General features: G+C 32.8%; 1 long non-coding RNA gene across 1 annotated transcript; it reads right to left on the reverse strand.

Annotated features, from left to right (window-relative positions):
• Positions 1-283: 283 nt before the first annotated feature.
• On the reverse strand, positions 284-9,870 carry LOC25492123 (uncharacterized). Its single transcript, XR_003011197.2, has 4 exons — positions 9,760-9,870; positions 8,307-9,660; positions 1,325-1,397; positions 284-521 (listed from the first exon to the last, which is right to left on the reverse strand). It is a non-coding gene; the product is annotated as an uncharacterized lncRNA (long non-coding RNA).
• Between the last annotated feature and the right edge of the window lie 4,283 nt (positions 9,871-14,153).

The following is a 14,153-nucleotide window of genomic DNA, read 5'->3' on the forward strand; positions in this document are numbered from 1 at the left end:
TTAAAAAAGGGCTATTACAGACCCTGTCTTTAATAGCAGCATGTTAGAAAGTGCTATCATAAGCCTCCTTTTTTTTTTAAAAAAAAAATTATTTTTATAAAAGGAATTTCGTTAAACATAAAAAACATTATACAAATTATTCAACATATTCATTATAAATCCTTAAAAAAAAACATAACCATTATAAAAGATCCTAACAACTAAATACAACTCTAATTCCAATAACAAGTATGAAAATTACATCTTTCATGAAATAAAAGTTTCTTGAAATATAAGAAATGATCAACCAAACTGTACCACAAAATTATAATAAATGATCAACCAAACTGTACCACAAAATTATAATAAATGATCAATCAATTATTATCCGAAAATTGAATAAAAACCTCAAAACAGTATAAATCAATCCTGTATATGATTTTTTACACTTGGAGTGTTCTTAACAAATATCAAATGACACCTTTAAAGATCAATAATTTCTTTATCAACTTCAGACATAAGCTTTTTCCCAATTGTTCCACCTGTGTCATGGAAGGAAAAGAAAAACTTATACTCTACATATACTCACTTTTTTAACTATAAAGTCAATTCAATAAAAACATACATTTAATCTTTAATCATAATCACAGTATACATTTAATCTTTATGTACTGCATGAAATATCATTCACTTTTAATTATAAGAACAACATCAAGAATATAAGTATACATTTAATCTTTTATGTACTGCATGAAGTATCATTCAATTTTAATTATAAGAACAACATCAAGAATATAAGTATATTGAGAACAAATTGAGAACATAAGCACATAGATACACACTAAATTTATATTAGAACAATATATGTTCACTACAAATTTAACATTCCTACACAAAGTTCAACAAGCATTGTATAAAACACTGTATTTTGGGTATAACCAAATAAAAATTTCCTTTTACAGATTATCATTCTCATAGCATTTGATTCATTCTGATAGCATTTTGGGATCCCGCTTATCTAATTTTCTTACCTGAATCATTTCTCTAAATTGAGATAGTAGGAACACACATAAGCACTTAATTTTCATTATTCATTTTTCTTATATTCATTTGATACCATGAAAACCTTTTTTTTGCTAAAAGGTGTATGTCAATTGTTCAAAGTTCAAACATGAGATAACATATGAGAAATTTGATCCTAAGGCTAGAAAACGGTCTATCATGTAACGTAACACAAATACACAAGAAGATATCAGTCATCATGAATTGTGAAAAACAAAAACCTAAACTTTAAAAACATGTAGTCGCAAACAAAGATAGGAAGAGGAAGTAATCACAACAGTACCCCAATGAGCATGTTGAAATACATCGTGTGTTAGCTCAAAATCTTGTTCAATCCTCTCAAGAGCCAACAATACCTGAATACAATTTAGAAAACATTAAACCAACAATAGTATGTAATTCATATGTTCAACTAACCATCAAAGACAAAGGTATTGCATAGTCTAGTAAAATGTGCAGCTAACTTGACAAAGGGTCGATGAACTAAACACATCTAGAGAGTAAATTCAATTACATCAAACAATCATGTCATCGACATTGAGTTTTAATAGGGGCTGAAAACACAAAAATTAGTGTTATAAATAATATGGAATTTTAGAGCATTTGAAACAATTGAACATATGGAGAAGTATATATCATGCTAAATGGATCCTAGAGAAAGGTTGTTGCTGGATCGTGGGGAATGAAAAGCCCATCAATGTATGGGAAGATAATTGGATTCCTAGTCTAAACAGTTCTAAACTCCTAACCCCAAATAACATGACAGTAGGTGTTTTGCTAGTTAGGGACCTAATAGACTTAGAATCAAATTGTTGGAACCAAACTCTCATTAATAGGATTGTTAATCCTATAGATCAGGAAGCTATTTTAAAAATCCCCATAACCAATACTAATTATGTGGAACTACACAAAGGATGGTAAATACTCTGTTAAGAGTGGATATTATGAGATAAAAAATTGGGAGAGGCAAACTAGCACATGCCCTTCAAGTTCAGATCATCATAATAAACTTTGGGACAAAATTTGGTTAACCAATAACACTCCTAGACAAAAAACACTTGTGTGGAAGATTCTTTAACAAAATCATCCCTGTTAGAGAAAGTTTAAGCAAAAGGGGAATTAGATGTAATATTCTTTGTCCCATCGATTGTTGTTTTCGCAGTCATTTTGGATTCAAACAAGAAGCATTTGTTTGAGGATATGAAAGTTCAACACATTAGGAGAGAAGGGAACCAGGCTGCTCACATTTTGGCCTAAGAGGCTCATATTATTTTAGATAATGTTTGGTTGGAGGATAATCCATTGGCCATTTCACACCAATTGTACATTGACAAAATTCTTTTAGTTTCAAAAAAAAAAAAACAAGAAACAATTGAACAAAAGCTAATCAACAACTTCATGAAACCTATTCATGAGTGAGGGATAAGGTCAACTAACCTTGTTGCATTTGAGTAAATTTTATAGTAGGATATAACCTCACCAAAATCAAATCTCAACATACATACTTGAAGTGGAATAAATATTTGTATGTACTAGCTCAAAACCTCCAATCATATTACAAGATAATATGCCTCAAACACTTAGTCCAACCTGTACTACACATACAATAGGAAAACTTGCCAAACTCCAATATATGCTTGAAGAACACACGTTGCATACCAAAATCCAATGCAAAGAGATATCAAGAAACACTTCAAATCAAAGGAATACAGTAGTGAGGGAGCTTGAGATGTTTTCCTATGAGAATATTTTGTTCTGCATTCAGCTATTTTTAATATATATCTATTTTTCTTTCATTGGCTTTCAATCATACTAGACTGAGTTTGTACAGAGATAGAAAATTAACACGTAGGAATATGTGAAGGTTCATTTGTTTCATTAGGAAATTGACTAAGAATATATGACTTGCATTTATAGAAATCAAATATATGCTCATTGAAAATTGAAGGCACATAATATAAGTAATACACTTAGAGTGTGTTTGCAAGTTTTGTTTTTGTAGGGGAAGGCTTCGAAGGGCTAAGCTTATGATATATATTTGATTAAAAAAAAAAAAAGTAACATGATAATATATGCTCATTTATCATGATGTTCTTTCAATTTTTATAAAGTATCAAATCAAATATATATATGAACATATAGACTAAACCCTCTAAAATTCAACTCGTAAACACACTCTTATGAGCATATATAAATTTATAATGTAATAATATCTCTGTAAACACAAACATACATTAAAGGAGTATCAATTAACCAAACAATATAATCACTAGTTAAATCATGAATGATCCTTTCCAAAAAGAAATAAACTACAAGATTCACATAATTAGACTTGAATTTGGATCGTAAAAAAAAATTGAACTAATCTTATACTTTTTTTTTTTTTTTGAAGGATAATCTTATACTTTTGTCAATCACAATTGACTACATGTGAATATATCATTTCATCTCCAAAGAAGTACCCACTCAATAACAACTACAAATAATAAAAACAAACAAACTCTACAAAAAAACAAAATACAACAAAACCTAGTCATCAATCGGTGAGTAACCAAACTACAGATAAAAATGAGAGAGTTGATTGCCTCCTTAAAGCATATAAAAGTGCTAACAACTTTAAAGTGTTTTTAGTGAAATTTAACCATAAAAATTGGAAGAAAAACTTCCAATAACACAGAGACACACCGATACCAATACAAACAAGCAAAAACAAATGAATAAGCTAAATTAGAGCGAGGGAAAAAAAAAACCTTAATTGAATTTTGCATTTTCTCTTCTTGTGGATACCCGTAGATAGAGATCCGTAATGAAGAATGAGGTCATCGAGAAGAAGATTCTTCAACTAGAGATTTGGAATATTTTATTGAAATTAAGATACGTGGAGCAGGAAGGAGTAAAATTCCTAACCCTAGCAGAAAGAAAAAAGGGGTTTTGGAGAAAGAAGGATCAAAGAGAAAGAAAGGGGTGAAGGCGGTGGTTGTGAAAAAGAAGGCGATGGATGGGTAGGAACGAAGACCCAAGATTCGACGCAGAATTATGGATGAAATCCATGGGAGGGATGGGAGGTTTGATATCGACGATATGTAGAGAAAGAGGAGTGGAACACGATGAAGAATGAGATAGAGATGGATTGACTGTGTTTTTTTTCTAATTTTAATTTTAATTTTAATTTTGATCTCATTTTTTTTACGTTCATTTATATTATTTCTTTATTACTAATTAGCAAACTAGGGGGTCACAGGTTCGACACCAAGATATGATAGATTTTATTCAATTAATCTTTTTATTATAGCACTTGGTACATCAGAGTCGCTATTTTTGGCTATTGGCATTAATAGCGTTTTCGATAAAAGTGCTAACATAATGTTCAGCGTTAATGGCATTAATACCGTTTTCCATAAAAGTGCTAACATAATGTTCCGCATTAATTGCATTAATAGCATTTTTCCTCAAAGTGCTATTCTAGGGGCTCTGTTCTAGTGCTTTGATAGCACTTTTTATGTAAGTGCTATTAAATGGGCGATATTAAAGCTCTTTTTTGTGGTAGTGTAGGGGGAAAATGCATTTATAGGCCTACCATCATTAGTGTTGGCATAGCATAGGATTACTCCCTGGTGACCATTGGTAATGTAAATTGAGACATAGAAGCAAATTTAGTGTCCATTGTAGTATTTCCAATTAAGGCATTGGTTCCTCTTGGGATCATAGGGAAGGATAATGGTGGTGGCACAGAAGTCACCATTCTTGGTTGTGTCAATCCAGCCATTGTCGAAACAGGTGTAGGGGCACTTATCCCCATAATTGTCAAAACTGACATATGAGCAGTTACTCCTATAGCAGTTGATACATTGGCGTTGTTAACTGTCAAAACAGGCGTCAGAGTTGATTGTTCATGTGTGGTTTGAACATTCTTATTGTTTTGAGTAGATGTAGTAGCACTACTTGAATTTGAAGTTGTATAAGGACGAGCCATTTCTAGAAGTGATATGCCACTTCTTAAATGCATACAAAAACAACATTTACCCAGAAAAATTTCTTATGCAAGAACAAGTATCAACAATTTTTTGAAAAAGTATAATTTTCTTTATACCGGTGTTTTTGGTGAACAAGAATGCTAGTTTTAAGAGTTGCTTGTAGGATCAAACTAGCAATTATAGGACATGTTGTGCAATACTATTTTCAGAAAACTTTGAATGTTCATCATCTTTATGGTTTTTAATATGAAAAATATGAAGATAATTGTCTGATTCGACAGAAATTAATAAGATGTTTGAAATATACTGGAGTTTTGTTGTGGGAATTGATTATGTTATAAACAATAATAATAATAGAGAGATAAAAAACTTAAGTTAGAATGAAGTTAGGGTTATGAGAATGGTTGAGAATGGTTGATGTTATAGGTGATGATGAATGTTAGATAAAGTATTAGGTTATAGTGTAGCTATGACTGAGAGTAAAGAATTTTCTAATGGTGAGATGAATTAGTGTCTTATAAGGTTTTCATTGAAGAGATGACGTAAAAGACATACCATTGTTTTAATGAGAAGAATAAATGTGATAAAGGTAAAACTTTAAACTAAAACTGAAGAATAGGGTATTGCCTAGGGTTGGAAATAGGTCAGGCCAAGCTAGGCTTTGATAGGTCTGAGTCTGGCCTACGAAAAAATTTGCAGGCCTGAGCCTGGCCTATGGCCTTTCACAGGCCTATTCTTTTGGCCTGGCCTGGCCTATTTAAAAGTCTGGCCTGACCTGAAAACCTATTTACAGGCCTACTTACTATTAAAGTCACTAAACATTCCATTTTATATACTTTTAAATAGGTTTAATAGGCCTCAAAGTCTATTTCAGTATAAGACTTGTCTATCACTACTATAAGGCCTTAAAAGCCTATTTCACTATAAAACTCCACTATGAAGCCTAACATGCATAAACAGGCCGGCCTATTAGGCTTCATAAGCTTTTTTGATAGCCTAAGCCTGGCCTATTTACTTAAATAGACTTTTTAAAAAGCATAAGCCTAGCCTTTTTAATAAACAAGCCAGGGCAGGCCAGGCTTAAACAGACCAGGCCATAGGCCCCTGTAGGCCGGCCTGGCCTATTCCCAACCCTAGTATTGCCTTTATAAATGAGGACGTAGTAGGTGAGAGAAGTTAATGTTGGATATATGCTCTAATGATGATTTCGAATTGACTAAAATATGGTTTTAATCCCTGCAAATATGCCTCGTTTTGGTATTAGTCTCTGTAAAAAAAAAAAAAATTGTTTTTGGTCCCTGCAAAATTTTTTGTTTTTGAAAATAATCCCTGAGGGACTATTTTCAAAAACAAAAAATTTTGCAGGGACCTTTTTTAAAAACAAAATATTTTGTAGGGACCAAAAACTACAAAATTGGTTAAGTTATAATGTGCCACATATGCAAATCATCACAAAAGTGGCGTCAGGGACTATTTACAAAAACAAAAAATTTTGCAGAGACCAAAAACAATTTTTTTTTACAGGGACTAAAACCAAAACGAGGCATATTTGCAGGGACTAAAACCATATTTTAGCCTTTCGAATTATGATGAGAGAATATATATGTGTATATATACATGTACGACGTTGACTAATGATGAGATAATACCATTGTATGATGATGATTAATAATGAGAAAATATTTTTATATGACGTTGAATAATGTTGAGACACATGCTACTTATGATGACGAGTAAATGATGACATAAATACTATTGTGGTGTAAATTAATGATGATGTGTAATGTGTATCTTTTGGTGATTCTATCCTCATGCGTCATATCATATTTAGGACAATGACGTGTGTATATCCAGTAACACAACTCTGACATACCAACAATAACGAGTATAAACGAGTACCGATATGCATATAGATTATAAGGATGAATTACATCTTCTTATGTACATATTGATATGTTGAACTTAATGTTATGTGAATGATGGGTGTGGTTATTGATGTTAAAATTGATGATTGTTGTTAACGGTGTGCATGAATGATGACGACAATAAGCTATTAATATTTTATGTTGTTCATGTGCTCTAATTATATATTATGAATAATAATTTTCACCCCTTGTTATTGTTGTGTACCCTTGGTGTCTATACTCGTGGGGTACAGATACCCAGGATGAGGATCTCTAACTTCATGACGGCTAAAAGGTGGCAATGGGATATTTTCTTCCGTCAATTTTTGTATTAGTGAAAATTATGTAATCGAATACGTGCTTTGTTCTGTAACACTAAGGTCATGGGTTTATCGTTTGATTTATGTTTATAAAGTTTAAAGTTTTGGAAGTTTTGTTTATTTTACCCTTGTGACGAGAACTGAATTTGTTTCATTACGATGGTTAAACTATTCCCCTGCTGAATTTTGACTATTGCTATACGAAACGGTTAAATGACAAGTATTTGTAACACCTTATATTTAAATATATTATTTTTAGTTAATAATTTGAAGTTGGGGTTTTAGGATGTTACAACGCATGTCTTCCTCTTAAAACTCTTAGTTCTGAATCAAGTTTTGTGGATGAGAGGATTTGTTTTTATAGGGTTGATTTCCAAGTGGGCTTACGCTGGAAAATTGGGCTTTTACCACAAACCCTCAACCAAAATCATCAAAAGCCTCGAAGGCGCACGAGCCCAACGGGCAGCCTCACGTACGTTGCGCGTGTGTAAAAATTGTCATTGGAAATATCATGGCATGTTGCCTCTGGACCGTGGAACGATGGACTATGATTGTGGAACATTGCCTCTGCATCATGGCACGTTCTGACAGTTCCAGAACCCTGAAAGACATTGTTCTACTCTCAAAAATCACTTATAAATTATCATGGCATTTTTTGGCTTGACCTTGTTCCAGCTAGGGTTTCTCCTCCTCTACTTTTCTCTTCTTTCTTTTCCATGTTCAACAATATTGTCTCTTCTAACTTCTAAGGTTTCTATTTATATTCGGGAAAGTCACTTGTTGTAATTCTTATCTCCTCTACTCACTATTCTTTTACTTCCTCCCTCCCCCACTTATTTAAAACTTATATTATACACCCTTGACTCTATATTATTTTATTTTTTATTCCTCTTTTCATTTTTATTCAAACTCTCGTAACATTTTCCATGCATCATCATAATTCTATTTTCTAGACAACAAAATAGCACTCAAGAAAAAATAACATCATCATAATAATTACCAATACTTCACATATTAAACCTCATTGAATCAATTAAAAAATAAAATAGGGGTGTTACACAGCATACCTGGGGAGCACTGCAAATTTTCCTTCGAACTTGAGATAAAATTTCCTCAACTTGTAATGTCTTCAGAGGCCTCTTGAATCTTCATTCATTGTCTTCTCAATTCTTCACGAGGTGCTTTGGTTTGCCAAATTACATGATTTTGCAGTGAATTAGATCAAAACCATGCTAATAATTGCTTGGTTTCGGTAAAACTAGAACTACATGACTCGGTATGGAAATATCAAAAAATATCCCTTAAACCATAGGCAATTGTTCTAAAAATCCTCTAGTTTGGGTCAAATCAAAACTAAAATGACTGAAAAATTGCTGAAAATAACGTAAGATGACATGTCATCCTGCGACTTGTGTTAAACGAGGGTGATAAGCCTTACACCACAAAGGAAATCATTACAAAAAATTTGAAAAATAGAAACGAATGGCCAATGTAAGATGTTTTCTCTCGGTAGGGGATACAACGAATCCTCATTTGCATCAATGAAGGATTTACGAATGGTTTTGGCATTAGGAACAATTAACTTGAAACCTGCGGTTCTTCAACTATTTGAGTGTATTGAGGATTTCAATGCTTCCATGCAACGTTAGAAAAATGCTCAAGTATGAATAAGTTTAATGATAGTTCTAAAAAAATTTGTGTGTTTTGCCAATATGCACGTCTGTTGGTGGATATGGACCTTTCGCCTAATATTTTTCATGAGATATTGGTGACAAGGGAAGCAAAGAGAACATATCCTAAAACAATTCAACTTTTGGAATGCTACGAAAACATCTACAAGAGAAGTGAAGTGACCTAAAAGTAGGACATTTCTCGAATCATAACACATATGGGCTCGGTCCCTACCAGCTCATGGGTTCTTAAAGTACTTCACATTTTCAGGCTTGATGCTTGGGGCGTTCTTAAATAGATTAGTGGATCGACCCATATCCTTGTTACTCTTAAGGGATAAAAGGCTACAAAAATATCTATAAAATTAAAATAGAACAAAAATTTTAAAATATTATTATTTATTGCCTTATTTCATTTCATTACCATCATCTTATAATACAAATCCATAAATACAAGGTTCTTCACATTAGGAAAAAAAAAATTCAAACTATTGGAGTACCAAGACAATAACAAAATGACATCTCATGGAATATTCAAGAAGGAATATAATTTGTGTACGCTCTTTAGTATGGAAAACATACATACTCATGTATGCACATAATCTGTTTTGGAGAACTCTCGTATACATTTATATATTGTAACCAAAAAAAATACATTTACATATGGAGTGGTGCATACACTTCGCTTTGCCAGGAGAATGACACAAGGTTTTTGGACAATCTGAGTCTCTAAAGCATCTAGTAAACTTAGCTGTAATGAAAAATGAGAATAAAATAGTGTAACAATAATAAGATAAAATATTATGTATGAAGTAAAAAACTAAATTTTAAAAGAGTAAAAATGGTTTACCTTCAACATTCGTTGCAACTAGAAAAAGAAAAATAAAGATATTTATAATATAAACAAACTTGACAATTTCAACCATATTTACCTTTTTTGCATGTAGGCAATGGTTTTATCTCTTTATTATTTATAATGCTCAACCTCTCCTTTCATCAATTAAATATTTTTTAGTTCTTATGCACTTCTAATAGCCATTTTAAAATATTAATCACTATTAAACATCTTTAAATATATTAATGGTCTTTGTTTGTAATTTTATTATGCATGATATAGAGGTCACATCAAAATTTATCAATTATAAGAAGTTATTCTTTTTTTGTAACCATTCGCGATAGGAAAGGAAAAATCACACAAAATAAATAATATTTTTGGACAAAATATTTATATATTAATCGTGTAAATTATTGAATCAAAGTTATCTACCAAATGTAGTGAATTAGGTGTGATTGGTGTATTGTTAGATTAAAGTTAACTACTAATTGTGGTGCATTAGATGTGATTGCTTTATCAATTAATATTTTTTCATGTAAGCAATGGTTTTATCACTTTAAGATTTATAAAGCTCAACCTCTCCTTTCATCAATTAAATATTTTTTAGTTCTTATGAATTTCTAATACCATCCTAAAATACTGATCATTATTAAACGTCTATAAATATATTAATGGCCTTAGTTTGTAATTTTATTATACATGATATAGAGGTCACATCAAAATTTATCAATCATAAGAAATTATTATTTTTTTGTAACCTGTCGCGGTAGGAAAGGAAAAATCACACAAAATGAATAATGTTTTTGAACAACATATTTATGCATTGTTGTGTAAATCATTGAATCAAAGTTATCTACCAAATGAAGTGCATTAGGTGTGATTAATGTATTGTTAGATCAAAGTTAACTACTAATTATGTTGCATTAGATGTGATTTCTTCGTGTGACTCATAGGCTATATATATTGAATATGCTGGATTTGAAATTTATAGATAATTCCTCAAGAGAGTATGAAAATTTTGTCCGTCAAAGTACAAAGAGTACTTAACCCACAAAGACGGAAAAGGTACAAGATATACTCGACCCACTAAAAACCAACATTCAATCAAGAGTCAATACATAAGAGTGGATGTGAATGTCACGCATAATACAAATAATTTGCCCCTTTTTATAGCTAGAAGCCATCTCTAAGAGGTTAATTTTATTCCTTCTACAATATCCTCCATCTCCACTCTCCTTAAAAAGAAAATGATCTTATTCCTAACCTCCCAAATCTTCCGTATTGTGACATACCAAATGAAAGTTAGCTCCGTCGGGTGTTTTTTGCTCCATGACAAGGTTGAGAAATACTCAAAAAGAGAAATAACATTTTCGGGTAGAGAGATGCCAACTTCGATCCACGTAAAGATCAATTACCCTACTCTTCCAACAAAAAGACACCTATAAACAAATGATCCTTCACCTCAACAGTCTCTAGACACCACACACAATTTGGACCATCTTCTACTAACACCCCCCACCCATTGACGGTAAATTCCCACAGGTTGGAAGTCTATCAAGGATAAGTTGCCACGAGATCATTTGAACCTTTGATAGAGCTGAGCTAGTCCATGTCCCCCTTAAACCCCTTCAAGTCGTCTCCCTCAAATGAGAAGAAAAAAATTATCACTCAATGCAACATATTGGGATATAACCGTGAAACCATGTGAAGTATATCACACAACCAATTGCACTTATCCTCCTCTTTTGTGGCTTGACGAGAATCTTACCAACCTTTTAACTCACCCAAATCTTGGTTTCTCCCATCCAAAAGGCCCCATCCTCTATTGATAACTCCAATTCCACTAATTATCTTTCCATCACCTCATTTTACTAATTTTACTATTCTTTTGAAGAATTAATGAAAATAAACAAGGAAATACTTGAGAGAAGGATTTCCCACCACTAAGTATAATGCAAAAAAAAAAAAAAAATGTTGAATCCCCATTTCAAATAATTTTCTTTGCATACCCCATAAATGAATTTTGATTGTTATCCAAACCCTTCCCTAAGGCAAACACATCCATCCACCAAGTTGAAGTAAATTTAAATTTATTTCTATAAAAAAAAAAAATACCGATACTCAGATTTTCCTTTATACTTCTTCAACATGTCTTTCCACAAAACCTTTTTATCGTTCAATAAGCGTCATTTCCACTTACTTACATTGGCCAAATTTAAAAACATCATTTCCTTCATCTCCACCACCCACTCAAAGAGAGAAATAACATTTTCGGGTAGAGAGATGTCAACTTTGATCAACATAAAGATCAATTACCCTACTCTTCCAATAAAAAGACACCTATAAAACAAATGATCCTTCACCTCAACAGTCTCTAGACACCACACACAATTTGGACCATCTTCTACTAACACCCCCCACCCACTGACGGTAAATTCCCACAGGTTGGAAGCCTGTCAAGTATAAGTTGCCCCGAGATAATTTGGACCTTTGATAGAGCTGAGCTAGTCCATGGCCCCCTTAAACCCCTTCAAGTCATCTCCCTCAAATGAGAATAAAAAAAATTATCACTCAATGCAACATATTGGGATATAACCGTGAAACCATGTGAAGTATATCACGCAACCAATTGCACTTATCCTCCTCTTTTGTGGCTTGATGAGAATCTTACCAACCTTTTAACTCACCCAAATCTTGGTTTCCCCCATCCGAAAGGCCCCATCCTCTATTGATAACCCCAATTCCACTGATTGTCTTTCCATCACCTCATTTTACTATTCTTTTGAAGAATTAATGAAAATAAACAAGGAAATACTTGAGAGAAGGATTTCCCACTGTCGCGTCATTTTTTGGAGATCAAGGCTATTTGATTAGCTTTTGAATCACTAATTATTTCACGACTGAACTTTTAATTTTTAAGAAAAAGGGGAAAAAAGTTCAAAACTACCCCAGTTTGAAAAGATTTTGGGTTCGGGGGTTAGTTACATAAAGCGAAGGTATTAGCACCCTTTATGTCCGTAGTACTCTACGGGAACCTCTTGATTTTATTTAATTTAATGTGCTATAAACTTGCTTCCTAAAAAAAGTTAATGTGATGATTAAAAAGAAAAGAAAGTGAGACCTAATTTATCTACATTTTTATTGTTTGAAAGGACATGGTCCTCTGCCTACGTACCCGTGAAGGATCAAAACCTCGTAGTTCGGGGTAGTGTTTTTATTAGTTTTGAAAAAGGTTTTAAAAGGAAAAGCCAAATGGCAAAATAAAAATTGATTTGTGTCTTTTATTAAAAAGAAAGATGACTCGAAGTATGATTAAATTGATTGATATTTGATTAAGAAAATAAAATGAAAAAAGACGATCACTTGATTTAGTGGATCAAGGTTTATTATGAAAAATGTTTTTGTGATTTTTTGGTTATTTGTATGTTTTTGTTGTTTTTTTGAATAAAAGCTAACCTAAAAATGTAAACTAACGGAGCAAGGAAATTAAAAACGTTTGTAACCTAAGCTAGAAGCATAAAATAAAGCATACACCCACACACACACCCATGCACCTAAACTATTACAAAAAAATTCTATTTACATTCTAAGGTCTGAGCCTAATTTACATTCTAACATCCTTGCTATAAAATAAATGACATAAATAAATAAACATGCATGAGAGAATATAAAATAATAATTACAATGCTAAAAGATGCATGAAATGATAAAAAAAAAATGGTTCAATCACAAGGTGGGGGTGCAGCAGCATTAAGGAGTGTACAGAAACAAAACAAAAAGGGAATTGGGCCTGGAAAGGGTTAGATCGGTTCGGTTCCAACCTGGATCGGTTCAAGAGAACCGAACCGGTTTGACATGTATATATAGGCTATGGACCGGTTTTTCTTTCATTTTTACAAATCCACTCTCTCCCTCTTCCCTATTCCTTCTCTCATCTCTTTGTTCTCTCTCATCTATTTTGTTTCTTCTCCGGTTGGAGAATGGGTTGTCAAAGCAGACTCCGGTGCGGTGGCCGGCGAGCCATCGCGGCGACGCCGCCGCACCGGAGCTAAAAAAGCTCTCTTTTTTTTCAAAAGTTTTCACCTTTCTTGCTTATTTTCTCCTCTCTACCTGTTTCTAAACCTTGAAAAACTCAAGAAATATATCTACAGCCTTAGATCTAAGATTTAGAAAAAATACTACCTTTTGAAAATTTTCTTTTGATTTCGGCTTAGGATTTGTGTGTCTCGGCCAATCAGCTTCTGCTTGGATAGGGGGCCGGTTCAGTTGTGTTCTGGATCGGCGTCAACTTCTGTGCGTGTTCTGTTCATGCTGCTTGCTGGTTGTGCGATCTGGAATCTACGTTCTGTTTTTCTCTGTGTGTTTGCTGTTGTTTCCTGTGCGATTCTGGCTTCTTGTGCATCTCTGGC

Source organism: Medicago truncatula, chromosome 4 (genome assembly GCF_003473485.1).
Source record: "Medicago truncatula cultivar Jemalong A17 chromosome 4, MtrunA17r5.0-ANR, whole genome shotgun sequence".
NCBI lineage: Eukaryota > Viridiplantae > Streptophyta > Magnoliopsida > Fabales > Fabaceae > Medicago > Medicago truncatula.